The following is a 15,799-nucleotide window of genomic DNA, read 5'->3' on the forward strand; positions in this document are numbered from 1 at the left end:
CTGAAACCATGACAACAAGAATAAAGGAATTAAAAGAAATGTAAAAACTACAGATTGATTTCACTGGTGCTATGACAAATTAGGATCTTCCCTTTACTGCCTCTGCTAGTTTGACAACTGAAATATGGAGCAAGTGCAATGAACTGATGAAAGAAATCATTGCTGTACCTTGTAGAATGACTGTATGTATACATTAACCCATTACATACATGGCTTCATCTCTACACCGTGCTTTTTCTTTTATATATCAGATGCCCTAGCTTTTAGGGCTTGATGCTACAAGAGGCAAAGTATCATCAACTCCTACTGATTTCAATGAAGCTTGAGGTGCTCAGTTTATTTAAGGAATTAACTAATATAGACAATAATTCTGTTTACCTTTAATAAAAACAAACAAAAAAATATTTAACTGAGAGCCAACACCGTTTTTTTATAACCCTCTCCCCCCCACCACACAAAGAGCAGATCAAACACTAGGTCTTTTTCATTGTTCTTGATTAAGCAGTAATTTGACAGAATTCATAGTGGGTTTCCCCCATAAATGTGAATTAGTACAGTTCAGTTGTACATGTTTTTCCTGAATGGCTAAAGAAAGTTTTAGGTGTTAGATATTTTCAGCTGTTGCCTTCCTTTAAAGCGATTTCATGTCAAAACTTTTTCTCGATAGATACCATACAGAAAATTATTTGAGTATAGAAAGATATATGAATACTAAGGTGTACAGTAGAGCATAAGACTCTTTCAGGTGAGAAGATGGAATTGAGTGGTGCAAAGATTCCACATCAATTATTGAGCGAAATAGGCTTAATTCATAGATGCAGAGTAAATTTATGTTCCCTTGCATTTTAAAATAAATTGTCATTTTAAGCAATGCTGCCAACCATCAAAATACCTTTTAGTCAGGCTGACAGTCTTATTGCTATAGGGATTGGGGCGGGGGGAAATAAAAAAATCTATAAACCCCTGGAAACAGATGAATGAACAGCTTGAGACTTGTTTGAAGGTTCAAGCCCTCACTTAAGTTTTTGGAAAGCTAATATTCAAATAAAATATAATGAATGGGAGAAAATGTCAGTTCATATGTTGTCAAGCATTCCCTAATCCAAAACTGCATAATATTTTCTCTGACAAGCCATGTGGGGCCCTTATACTTATTATAGGCCTGCAAACGAGTGGACACACTCAGTTCATTTGTGTCCCTTGTGTCATATGAGAAAACAGAGGAAGGCAAAAATAGCTTTTTCTTCAGTTTTTGCAATGGCTGTCTTGCAGAAGCTCTGAGAACACTTCATCTGGAACTGTGATATTATAACCAGTTTAGAGCCTCCTGCATTGTGATAGGTGGTCAGCCTAGAGGAAAAAACAAAATGACAAACAAATTCTTGAAAATATGAACTAGCTTGGATCCAAACAAACCTGTATGTGGAAAGAAGCCAGATGATGTATTCATATCACATGAGGATGTTTATATATTTTTCAGTCCAACCCAAGAGTCCTAAAAGAGTTGGCTGAGATCATCTTTGGCTCACCAATGTTGTTTTATTTTCAATACATCTTGGAACACCAAGGGAATGGAACAGCATTTGTGTTGTGCCAATATTTTAAAAAGGGCAAAAGCAATGACTTGAATACCCATAGGCTGGTTAGCCTAGCATCAACCCTGGGGAAAATAATAGAAAAGAAGAAAAGGTTAGGAATATAGTTAATGCCAGTCAACATGGTATTATTGAATATAGGTCCGGTCAGACAAACATGTTATCATTCTTTAATGAAATTACAAATTTGGTTGATAAAAGTAACTGCATAGATGTAATGTACTTTTTTATAAGGCATTTGGCTTAGTACCACACACCATTTTGATTAAAAAATAGCAGTGTACAATATCAATAAAACATACGTTAAATGGATTAAGAACTGACTAAGTGAGAGATCTCTAAAAGTAGTTGTCAATGGACAATCTTCATTGAATAGCCATGTTTCTACTGGGATTCCATGAGGATCAGTACTAGACTCAATGCTATTCAACATTTCCTTCAAATATTTGAAGAAAATATAAAATCATTACTCATAAAATTTGCAGATGACACAGATAAGTGGGGTGGTAAATAATGATGAGGACAGGACAGTCATATAGAGTGATCTGAATCACTTGGTAAGATGGACCCATTAAAAAAAAGGGCTTTTATACTGCCAAGTGCAAAGTAATACATCTAAGAACAAGGAATGCAGGCCATACCTACGGAATGAGGAATTGTATCCTGAAAAGCAATGACTCTGCAAAGGATTTTTGGGTTATAATGGACAAACAAATCCACATGAGCTCTCAGTGCAATACGGTAGCCAATATAGCTAATGTGATCATTGAATGTATAAACAGGGGACTAGTGAGTAGGAATAGGGAGGGGATTTTTACCTCTGTATACAGCATTGGTGAGATACACTGCATACAGTTCTGGTTTCCATATTTTAAAGAGGATGATGAAAAAATGGAGAGGGTGAAGAAAAAAACCATGTCATATTGATACTGGCCCTTTAAGAAAGAACAGGGCCAGTGCACCTGTGCCAGGTCAGCTGACCCTAACTATGCTATAAAGAGAAGTTATTTGGGGCCTTCTGCGGGAGGCTGGGTGAAGCAATCTGGAAAGTCCATCAGGAAAGGGGCAGAAAGTAGATATGTAGGTCCACTTCAAAAAAGAACTACATTAATGCAAAGTAGCTAACTTTCAGTTTGTACCCACAGCATCCACATGGGAGAGTTACAGCACAGCACTTTGGTGCGCACTTCTGTTCACACCCCTGTAGTCTGAACTGAGGGCCAGTGTAGGCCAGCCCTTAAATTATATTAATCTAAGACCTGAAGATCAGTTTGAATTTGAACAGGACACCAATTCATAAGTACAAGGAGTAGAATATCACACAAAGTCAAGTTTTGACCCTCTAGATTAAGTATTTTTTTCAATTATATTGACCATACCATATTTATTTTGAAAAGTGCTTGTGTCACTTTCAGAAAGGCATGATGGTTTCTGATGAAAATCTTAAATTGAAGAAGGATTACCTGAGCTGAGCCAGATGATCTAAGTGGTCTGAGTCAGTGGTCATAACACCACAAGTCTTGCTGGTAGATTGATGATTTACTCTTTTTGAAATGTAGAGGTAGAAAAGGAAAACTATCAGAAGTGATTGAAGCAACTGATACATAGGACAAAAGGGCAAAAAATAACCTACTAGGACTGCTTTTCACTCAAACATGTTTCTACAATATCTAGTACTATTTGAATCAGATGGAAAGAACAGGTTAAGGTTAAAGAAACATAGCTTGAAGCTCAAGGGAGATTAAGGAAGTAAGAGAGAATTCCAAGCCTTGCTGTAAGAAAAGGTGGGGAAATGCTACACTGATTTGCACCTTTGAAATCATGGCACTGAACCTGGTTCCTAGAAACTATCATATTGTCTAGAAATGGGCGACAAGGGATGGATCACTTGATAATTACCTGTTCTGTTCATTCCCTCTGGGGCACATGGCATTGGCCATTGTCGGAAGACAGGATACTGGGCTATATGGACCTTTGGTCTGACCCAGAATGGCCGTTCTTATGTTCTTAAATGTGAAACCATTAAAATATCTGCATTTACTTCTACTTATTATAGTGGTATTCTTCAGATATTTGTCTAAGTCTAGGTTTGATAAGATTACCTACCATTAAAATATCTGCATTTACTTCTACTTATTATAGTGTAGGTAATCTTATCAAACCTAGACCTAGACAAATATCTGAAGAATATCAGTCAAGCAGTAGCTAAATAACTAACAACTATTCTGTCACTTATTACTGCTGTGCAACCCCCTTGAAGTCGATGAGATATGACTTCCTGGGATTGCATGGGTGTAACTAATGATAGAATTGGAAAGATTATCATTACATTGTATAATTTCCAAATATCTTAGGCTAGGTCTACACTACGGGGGAGTCAACCTAAGATACGCAACTTCAGCTATGTGACTAGCGTAGCTGAAGTTGCATATTTTAGGTCGACTTACCTGGCTGTGAGGACGGCGGCGAGTCGACCACTGCAACTCCGCCGTCGACTCCGCTTCTGCCTCTTGCCACGGTGGATTTCCGGAGTCGACGGCAGAGCAATCAGGGATCGATTTTATCGCATCTTCACTAGACGTGATAAGTCAATCTCCAATAGATCGATTGCTACCCGCCGATGTGGCGGGTAGTGAAGATGTGCCCTTAGTGTGCCAGCAAAGCACTATGAAAGAGACATTAATGGGCTTGGCTTATGCTACGGGGTTACTGCAGCATAGCTATGGCACCACAGCTATGCTACTGTAACCCCATAGCGTAGATGTACTTCACTACAGCAATGGAAGAGATTATTTTGTCATTGTAGCCATTTCACCCCTCTGAGCAATGGTCAGTAAGTCAATGGAAGAATGCTTCCATCACCTTCACCACACCTACACCAGATACTTAGCTTGGCATAGCTGCAGCACTCAAGGTTATGGATTTTTCAAACCCTGAACACCATAGGTAGGTTTAATATACAGACCAGGCCTAAGATTGTTAGCTGTAAACTAGAGAGGGACCTGAGCTGCAAAATTTGGTTCTGGATTCTGAACCACACAAAACTCTGAATTTTTAATCAGGGTTTATTATTATTACTATCTGTGCTTCAACGACACCCATCTGAGATGGGGTGACCAATGTGTTAGATACTGTCATAAGGCATAAGAAGAAACAGTCCCCGTCCCAAAGAGCTTTCAATATAGGCAGTAGATAAGACAGACAAAATGTATGAGAAATATTACCTCCATTTTACAGAAGAGGAACTAAGGTACAGACAGACTGAATTTGAGAAGTGATGTCTGAACTAAAAGAAAGAAGGCTGGTCTTGTGGTCAAGGCACTGGTATGGAACTCTAAAGGTCTGCATTCAATCTCAGGCTGTGCCACAGACTTCATATTTAATTGTCACAGGGGTTGGCTCTCTCAGCCTACCTGTGGCAAACTCCTGTAAAGGAGAATGAACCAACTCAGACGCTCCCCCCTCCTGGTAGTAATAAAATCCCTAGGTGGCTGGTTGGCAGCAAATGAGCCCTGATAAAGGATTAACAGGACTCAGTTGAAGTGGTGGATCCTAGAGACAGGAAGCTCCCGGGGAGAGGAGTTCTCAGGAGAGCTCACCAGAGCAAGGGAGATGATAGAAAGAACAGCCTGTCAGGAACTACATACTGCCCCAGAGAAGATTTGCAGTTGACAGATGTCTGCAGACCCATGACTAGGGTTGCCAATTTTGGTTGGATGTATACCCTGAGGTTTCATCATTCACATGACATAAACTTTAATTAAAGACTAATTTTTTCTGGAGACTCCAGGACAATCCTTGAGGGTTGGCAATCCTATGACTCTGGGAAAGGATTCTCACCAACTAGTGGAAAGAGGCCTGACGCCAACCTGTTGGAGGGATTGGTGGACCATGGTGGGATGAATTTGGCATTGGCACCCTGACAGCAGGATTATCTGGCTATGTAGACTCTCTCCTCAGGCCCTGTGCTACCAGCACTCCCAGCTATCTTCGAGACACCACTGACTTCCTGAGGAAACTACAATCCTTTGCTGATCTTCCAGAAAACACCATCCTAGCCACTATAGATGTAGAAGCCCTCTACTCCAACATTCCACACAAAGATGGACTACAAGCCATCAGGAATAGCATCCCCGATACCATCACGGCAAACCTGGTGGCTGAATTTTGTGACTTTATCCTCACCCAGAACTATTTCAGATTTGGGGACAATTTATACCTTCAAGTCAGAAGGACTGCTATGTGTACCCTCATGGCCCCTCAATATGCCAACATTTTTATGGCTGACTTAGAACAACGCTTCCTCAGCTTTCCTCCCCTTATGCCCCCACTCTTCTTGCGCTACATTGATGACATCTTCATCATCTGGACCAATGGGAAGGAGGTCCTTGAGGAATTCCACCAAGATTTCAACAATTTCCACCCTACCATCAACCTCAGCCTGCACCAGTCCACACAAGAGGTCCACTTCCTAGACACTACAGTGCTAATAAGTGATGGTGACATAAACACCACCCTATACCGGAAACCTACTGACCGCTTGTCATAGGTTTCACTCCCACTCTGAACTTTAAGGATGGTTAGAAGAGCTGAGAGGGGGTGAGGTGATCCCGTACTGCCACCCAAGCTTTCTGAAGGCTGTCATCTGCTTCCTGCTCAGCCTGGAACTGTTCCCTTGATGCTGGAGACATCAGTTCCTCTTTGGGCTGTGGACTTGGGCTTGGTCCCTCTGGAAGCAATGCAGGTGCTGGGGTTGTTTCCATTGACTGTGAACTGCTCTCCGCTGGTGCACTATGTGGTATGTCAGGCTCTGGCTGAGTCTCTTGGGTAGGATTACCTGCTGCTTTTGCCAGTTCAGGCTCGCTGTCGTCCTCTGGCGTTGGAATCATTGTAAGCGCTGTACTCAGTGCTGGCAATGGTTCTTGTGCTGGTTGCTTTGCCAGGTCCGGTTCTGGGACTGGATTCACTACAGCTATAGCATTCGTGGGTAGAAGATCCAGTTCCATCACCTCTGTCTGGGTCTCTGATAACACAGACAGAGCCCTGGTGGAAGGTTCAGGAATAGGGATAGGTGTGAATGCTTACTTAGCCTGGCTGCGGGTGACCATTCCCACCCTCTTGGCTAGCTTCATATGGTTGGCCAAATCTTCCCCCAGTAGCATGGGGATGGGGTAATTGTCATAGACTGCAAAAGTCCACATTCCGGACCAGCCCTTGTACAGGACAGGCAACTTGGCTGTAGGCAAGGTTAAAGAGTGTGACATGAAGGGTTGAATTGTCACCGGAGCCTCTGGATTGATGAGTTTGGGGTCCACTAGGCATTGATGAATAGTTGACACTTGTGCTTCAGTGTCCCTCCACGCGATAACCTTCTTTCCGCACACTCTCAAGGTTTCCCTTCGCTCCGAGGGTATTTGAGAGGCATCTGGGCCTGGGGATCTTGGGTGTGCTTGTGGTGTAATGAACTGTACTTGGTTGGGGTTCTTGGGACAGTGGGCCTTTATATGTCCCAGTTCATTACATTTAAAACATCGCCCTGCTGAGGTATCACCGGGGCGAGGTGGGTTGCTGAAGACTGGTGTGATGGGACGATAAGGGGTTTGGGTTTTACCTTGGGATGTAGGTGGGGCCTTGGGCTGCCCCCGGTGGTAGGGTGTGGTTTGAGGGTTCCCCTTGTGATCTTTGCTCATACTGTAACCTGGGTTGTTCCTCTCTGCTCCCTCCACCCGTTTTGTGTTGATTTTCCCCACCTCGCTGGCAGCCTGGGACTGCTCGTATTTATCAGTGTAAGAAGCAAGACTTCGAACTGAGTCCATGTTCTTATCCCATAACCACTGTTTAATATGATCCTTGGTCATATTCATGAATTGTTCCTGAGTCATCAAATCAATCATTCCTTCAAAGATAGTTACACTCTGCCGTCGATTCATTTCTTTAACAGATCCTTTATCTGGTATGCATAAGCCATATTACTTAGTCCAAGCCCTCTCTGAAGGGTTCCAAATTTGACTCTGTACGTGTCAGGTGTAACTTGAAATTGCATTAAAACCAAATCCTTAAATTTACCATAGTCATAAACCTCCCCAATAGGCATTTGGTTGAATACATCCAGAGCTCTTCCAGTCAATTTTGCTACCAATGTGATCATCTTTTGTTCTTCAGGAATGGTATGGAGAGTGCATAGTCTCTCAAAGGTGAGGAAATATTCAGCAATATCACGGGATTCATCATATTGTGGACATAGTCGCTCCCATCCATGGATTTTTGAAGGAGGATTGTTAGGATTATTTGGTATATTCTGCTGCATCCTTGCTAACTCCAGTGCATGCTTCTGGGACTCCCTTTGGATCTCCATAGCCCTGTGGTGGTCAGCCTCTTCCTTGGCCCTTTCTGCTTCGATCCTTGCCTTTTCAATTTCGAAAACTCTTTCATGGTCAGTTGCCTCTGCCTCCCTTTTTGCTTTTTCTTCAGCCTCAAATCTGGCCATCTGTCGGTCATGTTCCTTTTTGTTCTCCTCAGCCTGGAATTTGGCTAATTCTAGGTCCCGTTGCATAGTTTTTTCCCCCTTGCCTGACATTTTCCCCTGGCCTACCTTAGCTATCTTTGTTTGAGAAGGGAAAAAAAACAGCTTGTAATTCTTTTGTGAATGTAACTTGAATCTCAGTAAGAAGTAACAAGTAAAACCAGTTGTGTAACTTGTTTGGCAATAGGTTAATTATCTTCCAGCTATGCCCAGCTGGATGCCAATTCTCACAGAGCCCTGTTAGAAAAACTTTATCTGTTTGCCTTTGGGGTATCTCTCCTTCACTGCTTCCCCAGCATCTCAAAGGAGGGGGGAAAAATCTGGCTTTTTGGTTCCTTTAAAATCTCCCACCACTGCTCACCATGCCATAGGTTTCATCTCCACTCTGAACTTTAGAGTACAGATATGGGGACCTGCATGTGAAGCCCTAAGCTCAATTACCAACTTAGATCTGGTCTTGCTGCCACCACTCCCAAGTTCTAACTCCTTTCCCTGGGTAGCCTTGAGAGACTTCTTCACCAATTTCCTGGTGAACACCGATCCAAACCCTTGGATTTTAACACAAGGAGAATTTAACAATCCCCCCTCCTTTCCCCCACCAATTCCTGGTGAGTCCAGACCCAATCCCCTTGGATCTTAAAAACAGGGAAAAATCAATCAGGTTCTTAAAAAGAAGGCTTTTAATTAAAGAAAAGAAAGGTGAAAGACAAACCTCTGGAAGAGATTAGCATACCAGCTACTCTCACAGACAACAGATTCCAAACACAGAGGATGTTCCCCTGGGCAAAACTTAATTACACAAAGAATAACCAATTTGATTATTCCCCTAATGCACAAGACAAGTTACAAAAAGAAAATAAACAAAACCTATTTATTCCTTTTCTAATACTCACTATTCTGATAAGAGCTGATTCCTTGATCTTTTCCACTCCGGCCAAAATTGAAACTGACCCAGACAAAGGGAACTTCCCTCCTTCCTTTTGAAACATTTTGTCCCCCCATTGGTTCCTCTGGTCAGGTGTCAGCTGGGCTAGGTGAACTTCTTAACCTGTTTATGACATCGCTATACTTATCTACATGCCTCCAGCTTTCATCCAGACCACATCACACGATCCATTGCTGAAAGCCAAGCTCTAAGATACAACTGCATTTGCTCTGAACCCTCAGACAGAAACAAACATCTACAGAATCTCTATCAAGCGTTCTTAAAACTGCAATACCCACCTGCTGAAGTGAAGAAACAGATTGACACAGCCTAAAGAAGTCACCTATTACAAGACAGGCCCAACAAAGAAAGTAACAGAACGCCACTAGGCGTCACCTACAGCCCCCAACTAAAACCTCTCCAGTGCATCATCAAGGATCTACAACCTATCCCAAAGGATGATCCCTCACTCTCACAGACCTTGGGAGACAAGCCACTCCTCACTTACAGACAGCCCCCCAACCTGAAGCAAATACTCATCAGCAACCACACACCACACAACAAAAACACCAACCCAGGAACCAAACCCTGCTACAAACTCCAGAGCCAACTCTGTCCACATATCTATTCAAGGGACATCATCATAGGAGCTAACCACATCAGCCACACCATCCAGCTCATTTATCTTCACATCTACCAATGTGATATATGCCATCATGTGCCAGCAATGCCCCTCTGCCATGTACATTGGCCAAACCGGACAATCTCTATGCAAAAGAATAAATGGACACTAATCTGACATCAGTAATCATAACATTCAAAAACCAGTAGGAGAACACTTCAGTCTCTCTGGTCACTCAATAGCAGACCTTAAAGTGGCAATTCTTCAACAAAAAAACTTCAAAAACAGACTCCAACGTGAAGCTGTGGAAATGGAATTAATTTGCAAACTAGATACCATCAGATTAGGCCTGAATAAAGACTGGGAGTGGTTGGGTCACTACAAAACCTAACTTAATTTCCCCAATACTAATTTCTCCCTACTGTTACTCACACCTTTTTGTCAACTGTCTGTAATGGGCCTCTCTCTTACCACTTTAAAAGTTATTTTTCCTCCTTGGTATCCTGCTGTTAATTGTTTTATCTCGTTAGACTGACCTAACACTTGGTAAAGCAACCCTCATCCTTTCATGTATTTAGACCTGCTCCTGTATCTTTTACTTCATACATTTTTTACTTCATATATCTAGCCCATGAAAGCTTATGCCCAAATAAATCTGTTAGTCTCTAAGGTGCCACAAGAACTCCTCATTTTTTTCCCCCACTCAGTTTCCCAAGAACTGAGTTTGGCTCCAGACTTTGTTACTCGGGTATTTTTATTTGTCATATAGCAACACTATGGTGAGTTGATCAGACTCAAACATAGGGGAGTATGGATGCAGTGTACATCACAGCTCCAAAGTTACACGGAAACCCTTTCCATTTATACACATTAATCTCATTGTATTTAAAATACATTGCATTACACATTTTTGGATTTGATTGGTTACTTGCAAGTAGAGCCGGCTCCAGGAACCAGCCGAGCAAGCTGGTGCTTGGGGCGGCAGCTAGTAGGAGGCGGCATTCTGCCCAATCCTAGGGCGGCACGGCCATTTTTTTTGTTGTTGTTCCGTTCCGGCCGCCCTGTAGGGGGCAGCCCACGTCCTTCACTCCCAGCCGACCGGAGCAGTGCGGAGCACTCCCTGCAGGGGCAATGGCGGGAGGGTCCGCATGGCAGCGCCCCGCTGAAGCCCTGGCTGCCCCCCTTCTCTCTCTCCCCCCCGCTCCCTCCCCCTTTCCCCACTAGCCAGGGCATATCTACAGGGCAGGGAGTCCTCCTGCATCCTGGCTCTGGCCACGCCGCACGTTTTTTTTTTTTTTTTGCTTTGCTGTTCTGGCTGCCGCTTTTTTTTTTTTAATTGCTTGGGGCAGCCAGAAAGCCAGAGCCAGCCCTGTTTGCAGGAACCAATCCCTCTGCAGCATGCTCTGTCCATGCATTGTCCATGCTCTACCTACTATTTATCTCATCTCTACATTCCTAATTTATTTTATCCATGTTTGTCTCATTTGTAGTAAATGGTTCCCTGAGTGTTCTCCCTCCTATCTTTACTGGCTCAGACATTGCCATTTTAGGCTACGACCATATTTACTCATCTTACTTAGCACAAATGTTCTGTTTTCAGCCTGACGGTTCATGTACCTCCCTAATCCCATCTCCCAAGACTGAGGCCTTACTCATGCCCCCAGTGTTTAATTATTCATCTCAAGCATTGCCTTTGTTGTTCTTTTTTCTATTAGCATTAATTCCATGTACACTATACCTACCTACACAACTATGAAACATTTGGCCAGTAGGGAGTGCTATAGGGCAGGTACACTCTGTGACAGTGACCTTAGACAGGTCACAGTCTCTCAATACTTCAGTTCCTCATCTTAGAGATACTTCCTTTGTCTGCTTATATGGTAAACTCTCTGGGATACATACTGTATATGTGTACAGCACCTAGCACAATGGGGTCCTGGTCTTGGTTGGAGTCTGTAGACACTACTTCAATGCAAATAGCTAATATCAACACAGGTGGACATACGTACACTGGATAAAGACATACTATAAACCAATTGCTGACTGAATTCTAAAATACTGTTATTAAACAGGAAAGCATGAAATATTTATTGCAGTTATATAGCTACAGTGACACACACATTACTTTACACACAATTCTGATACAGATTCTCTCTATACCTCTGTCTAGTCCAGATGAGACCAAAAGGGTCATACACATCTACACATTTAGTATGAGCACACTATTTTTTCCTGCTACTTTAGGTTCTTCTCCTCTGAAGGCTATGTTTAAAATTATCTTCCTCTTGGTAGAGTGGCAGCTGAACATTAGACTTCTGTGATCTCACAGATCTTGCATGAAATGCTCTTGTACCAAGACAGCATCACACTTCTAGAGTTCCCATCCTCACTCCAAAGATGGATATGTTACTTATGTGATGCCTACACTCAGCCAAACTGGGGAGCAAATGACCCAGTGCTATTGCTAACATAGGATTCATTGGCTCTAGCACAAAAGGGTTATCTCCAGAAGGACTGTCGCAGTCAATTGCCCTTTTAATCTATTAGGATTCTCCCAATACTAGTGAAAACCTAATACTAATTTTTAATGGCCTCTGGAGGCCAAGTTAATTTAGAAATTCATGTTTGCTACTGAACACTTAAACATCATGAGTCTTTTTAGAAAACTTCATATGTTCACAGGGTATTTATTGCAATAATACCCACAATTCCATGTAAAAGATCCAGATGCTAATTCAATTTTCACAGTCAATTACTTACCACTAATTAACTTTTGTATTGACCTCTACTTTCTTAATCTCAGCTAAATTAGTTATATTATATAAAAGCCAATATGGGGCATTATATAGATAAGGAAAAGATATGGCTAGGACAACAAAATGCCTGAATTTCTTTAAACTATTCCAACAAAATGTTGGCAATGCAACATCCAGACTTGACCAAGAATAACTCCCCCACAAACTTCCATTCATGTAATAAGCATTTGATTTTCATGCTCCATGGAAATACCCTTGAATGTAACTACAGAGACAGAAGGAAACAGCAGGATTTGAACAGTGTACTAATCAATATTCATTGTTTGTTTCTCTTACACATTTGTAAATCCATCTCATAATCTGTAACTTTTTTACTTTTATCCCTTGTTACTTTCAAGGCATTGTTTCCCCTAATAATACAAACACTTTAATAAAAAGCACTGGAGACCTTAAAATGTAAGCTTGTAAAAATACTAGGACCCCTATTGCATTTACTGGCATGAAAAACAAGAAATGGTAAGCCAGCACTTTCTAATCGTTTCTCTTGCTGCTAACTCAGGGACATGGCTCCCACTGTTTAGTCACAGCAGTTCTTTTACATATGTTTGGTGCAAGCAAAGCCAAGAACAAGCAAAATAATCCCAAATATTAGCCCTGGCTATTTTATTATTGAAGAAAGAAAAATAAAACATTTAAATAAAACAGCATAAATGACTGAACACAAATGATAAACTCATTATTTCTATTACTCTCTCTTCTGCATGTTTCTTGGTGGAGAGCTTCTAACCGAGCTGATACCTCTGAGATTGACTAACCCCCGGGGACACTTTCCTCTTTGCAAATTCAGACCAAAATTGATTTGCCCAAATTGAGAATTCAGTTTTAGTATCACATGGATATTTAAAGTGGTTTATGCATGGGAAAAATACATTTGTTTAGGTTAAGTGAAATCTGTCTAGTTATTAATAATCTAAACAGTTTATAATTGATTAAAATAAGCATTCTTAACTAAATCCTATGAAACTGAAAATATTTAAATTAATTACTTAGAAGAAGCCATTTAGAGACCTCTCTTAATGCAGGCCAATACCAAATATTAAAAATCGTAAATCCAATTAAAATCCACGATTTCTCTGTTTACCAATGGTTAGTCCCTGTCCCCTCTCTAGGAATCACTGTCTGGTGATTAACAGGAGAAACAGTTAATCATTTAAGTTACAACCGCATTTTCATATCTCAATAAAATCATTACAAGAGTTTAAATCTAATCTCTCGGCAGCATCTTAGTTAACTTTCTCTCACCAATCCATGTTTAAGTTTTAAGAAGGTTGGTGATTTCTTGGGCCTTCTCTGTCTATCTCTAGCTGTTTTCACGTAGAGAGGGACAGGGTGAGTTGTGGTGCGCTTGCTGTCTAAGCAAAGGAGCAGGGTGCGTGGTTGAGGGTGGATGTGCTCACTTAAAAGTCTTTTATACCATTCTTCCTATTTTCATGAAATTATAGGAAAATACACCTCCTTTAGACTTGTTTATATTCAAGTTGGTTGCTGTCATTCTTTCACTTGCTCCGTGCCTTGGTGGTCATCTGTAGAAGCATCTTTATCTTATGAAAAAATTCTTTAATTGTTTTTGTTCTTCTAGCAGGAAAGGATCAGAACTTTCAAAACTAGAACCAGGAGTGGTCTGCAGCTTGTCAAAGCAGCACAGTGTGAGGGGGAAGCCAGATTGGTAAATCAGAGAGCTCAGTGGTACCCCAGTTCCAGATTGCACCCCAGCGGGGATTCATCACATTGAGGAAGGTGATGATGATGAGGAAGAAAATGGTTAACATTTCAGGTTGTTCAGCAAGGGATGGTGTGAATATATGATGTTCAAATGTACATTCTGTATTATCTCCATCTACCTTCTGAGTTTGAGTGTCTGTGACTTTGCTAAATGTAGTACTGTAATAAATTATTACAAATACACGAGGATTTGTAAAGTGAGAGTGTTGCAACTGTGCACATTGGAGTTCCCCTCTAAGCAGTAATTTTAATAATACTGAGTCTGATCTTGGCACAAGAACCTGTCAAACCTCAGAGTGATAACTGGGAATTCTTAAGTAATCAGTATAATTAATACACTATTCATAGATTGATCTACACTTTTAGAAAGTTATTTAATTTTAAGTTGTTGATTCTACATGAAAATCTTTGGAAAGCTGATTTTTGTTTTCTTCCTGAGTTGGGTGAAAGTTTGCTTGTGCACTGGCAGTAATAAACTCCCCCTCAATATAAATATTCTATTCTTAAATGGATTCTTACACTAGTTTAGAAAGATGATTAGAGTTCTCATTGGTACTCAAAACATTTTAACATTTACATAGCAATGATATAAGGAGACTTGCATTTAGATAAAATTTGCAAGTATGCATTTCACAAGGCTTTTGTCATTTTAAAATTTAAGACAAAATTTAACACACTTCCAACTACATGTTCTCCTTTAAAGTTTAAGAGCACAAGCAGGTTTTCTTGCAAGAGTGTAGGGGTTGGGAAAGCCCACTTTACCAAGATTTATTGCTCTGATAACACACTGTAGAGTCCTTTCACAATCGTGTAGCTGTGGCCCAGCATGCCATGTGTAATTAAAGGGAGACCTCATTTCTTGGAGGATAGCATTAGGGAGGTAAACAGATTAGACTGAAAACAAAACATTTGTGCTAAATAAGATAAGTAAATAGGTCAGCAGGCTAAAAGACAATGTCTGAGCCACCTAAAATAAGAAGGAGAACACTCTGGGAAGCACTTACGAACAATAGCTAAGATAAGTTGGGAATGTAAAGACAAAGTGAAGAGTAGGTCCAACATGGACAACGCATGGACAGAGCATGATGCCCAGGGATTGATTCCTGCAAAGTAACCAAGCCATTCCAATAATGTGTGATGCAATGTATAGTAAATACAATGTAATGTGTAAATACATATAAAGGAACAAGTTTCCTGTGTAACTTTGGATGTGTGGTACTTCCTACAACCACCCCAAGACTCATATTTGAGTCTGATCCATTCAGCGTCATTTTGATGTATGTCAAATAAAGGAACCTGAGAGACAAAATCTAGAGTCGAACCGAGGTTTTTTGGATTCCAAACAACTGGACAAGGTGTTCTGGATAAGCTAAGTGGAAAAAGGTCTTGGAGGGAGACCCAACAAATCAGACCTCTCCTAAAACATGAATGTTTTACATGGTCTGTCTTCTTGATGCATGCTTGTCATTGGGAGATGGACGCCGAAACCTTCTGGAATTTCTTTGTTTAACTTTAGTTAGTTATGTTACAAAATATATATGTTAAACATATATATTGTTATATTGCTAAGCATCCTGGCTGCAACATACTTGTAGA

General features: G+C 41.0%; 1 long non-coding RNA gene across 1 annotated transcript in view; it reads right to left on the reverse strand.

The window, feature by feature from the left end:
• The window catches only part of LOC117871129, a 111,164-nt gene that overhangs the window by 8,598 nt on the left and 86,767 nt on the right, over positions 1 to 15,799 (reverse strand). The window contains exon 2 of the long non-coding RNA XR_004644158.1: positions 1,417 to 1,660. This is a non-coding gene — a long non-coding RNA (uncharacterized LOC117871129). The remainder of the gene's footprint in view (positions 1 to 1,416; positions 1,661 to 15,799) is intronic.

The sequence above is a fragment of the Trachemys scripta genome, chromosome 1 (genome assembly GCF_013100865.1).
Source record: "Trachemys scripta elegans isolate TJP31775 chromosome 1, CAS_Tse_1.0, whole genome shotgun sequence".
Classification (NCBI taxonomy): Eukaryota; Metazoa; Chordata; order Testudines; family Emydidae; genus Trachemys; species Trachemys scripta.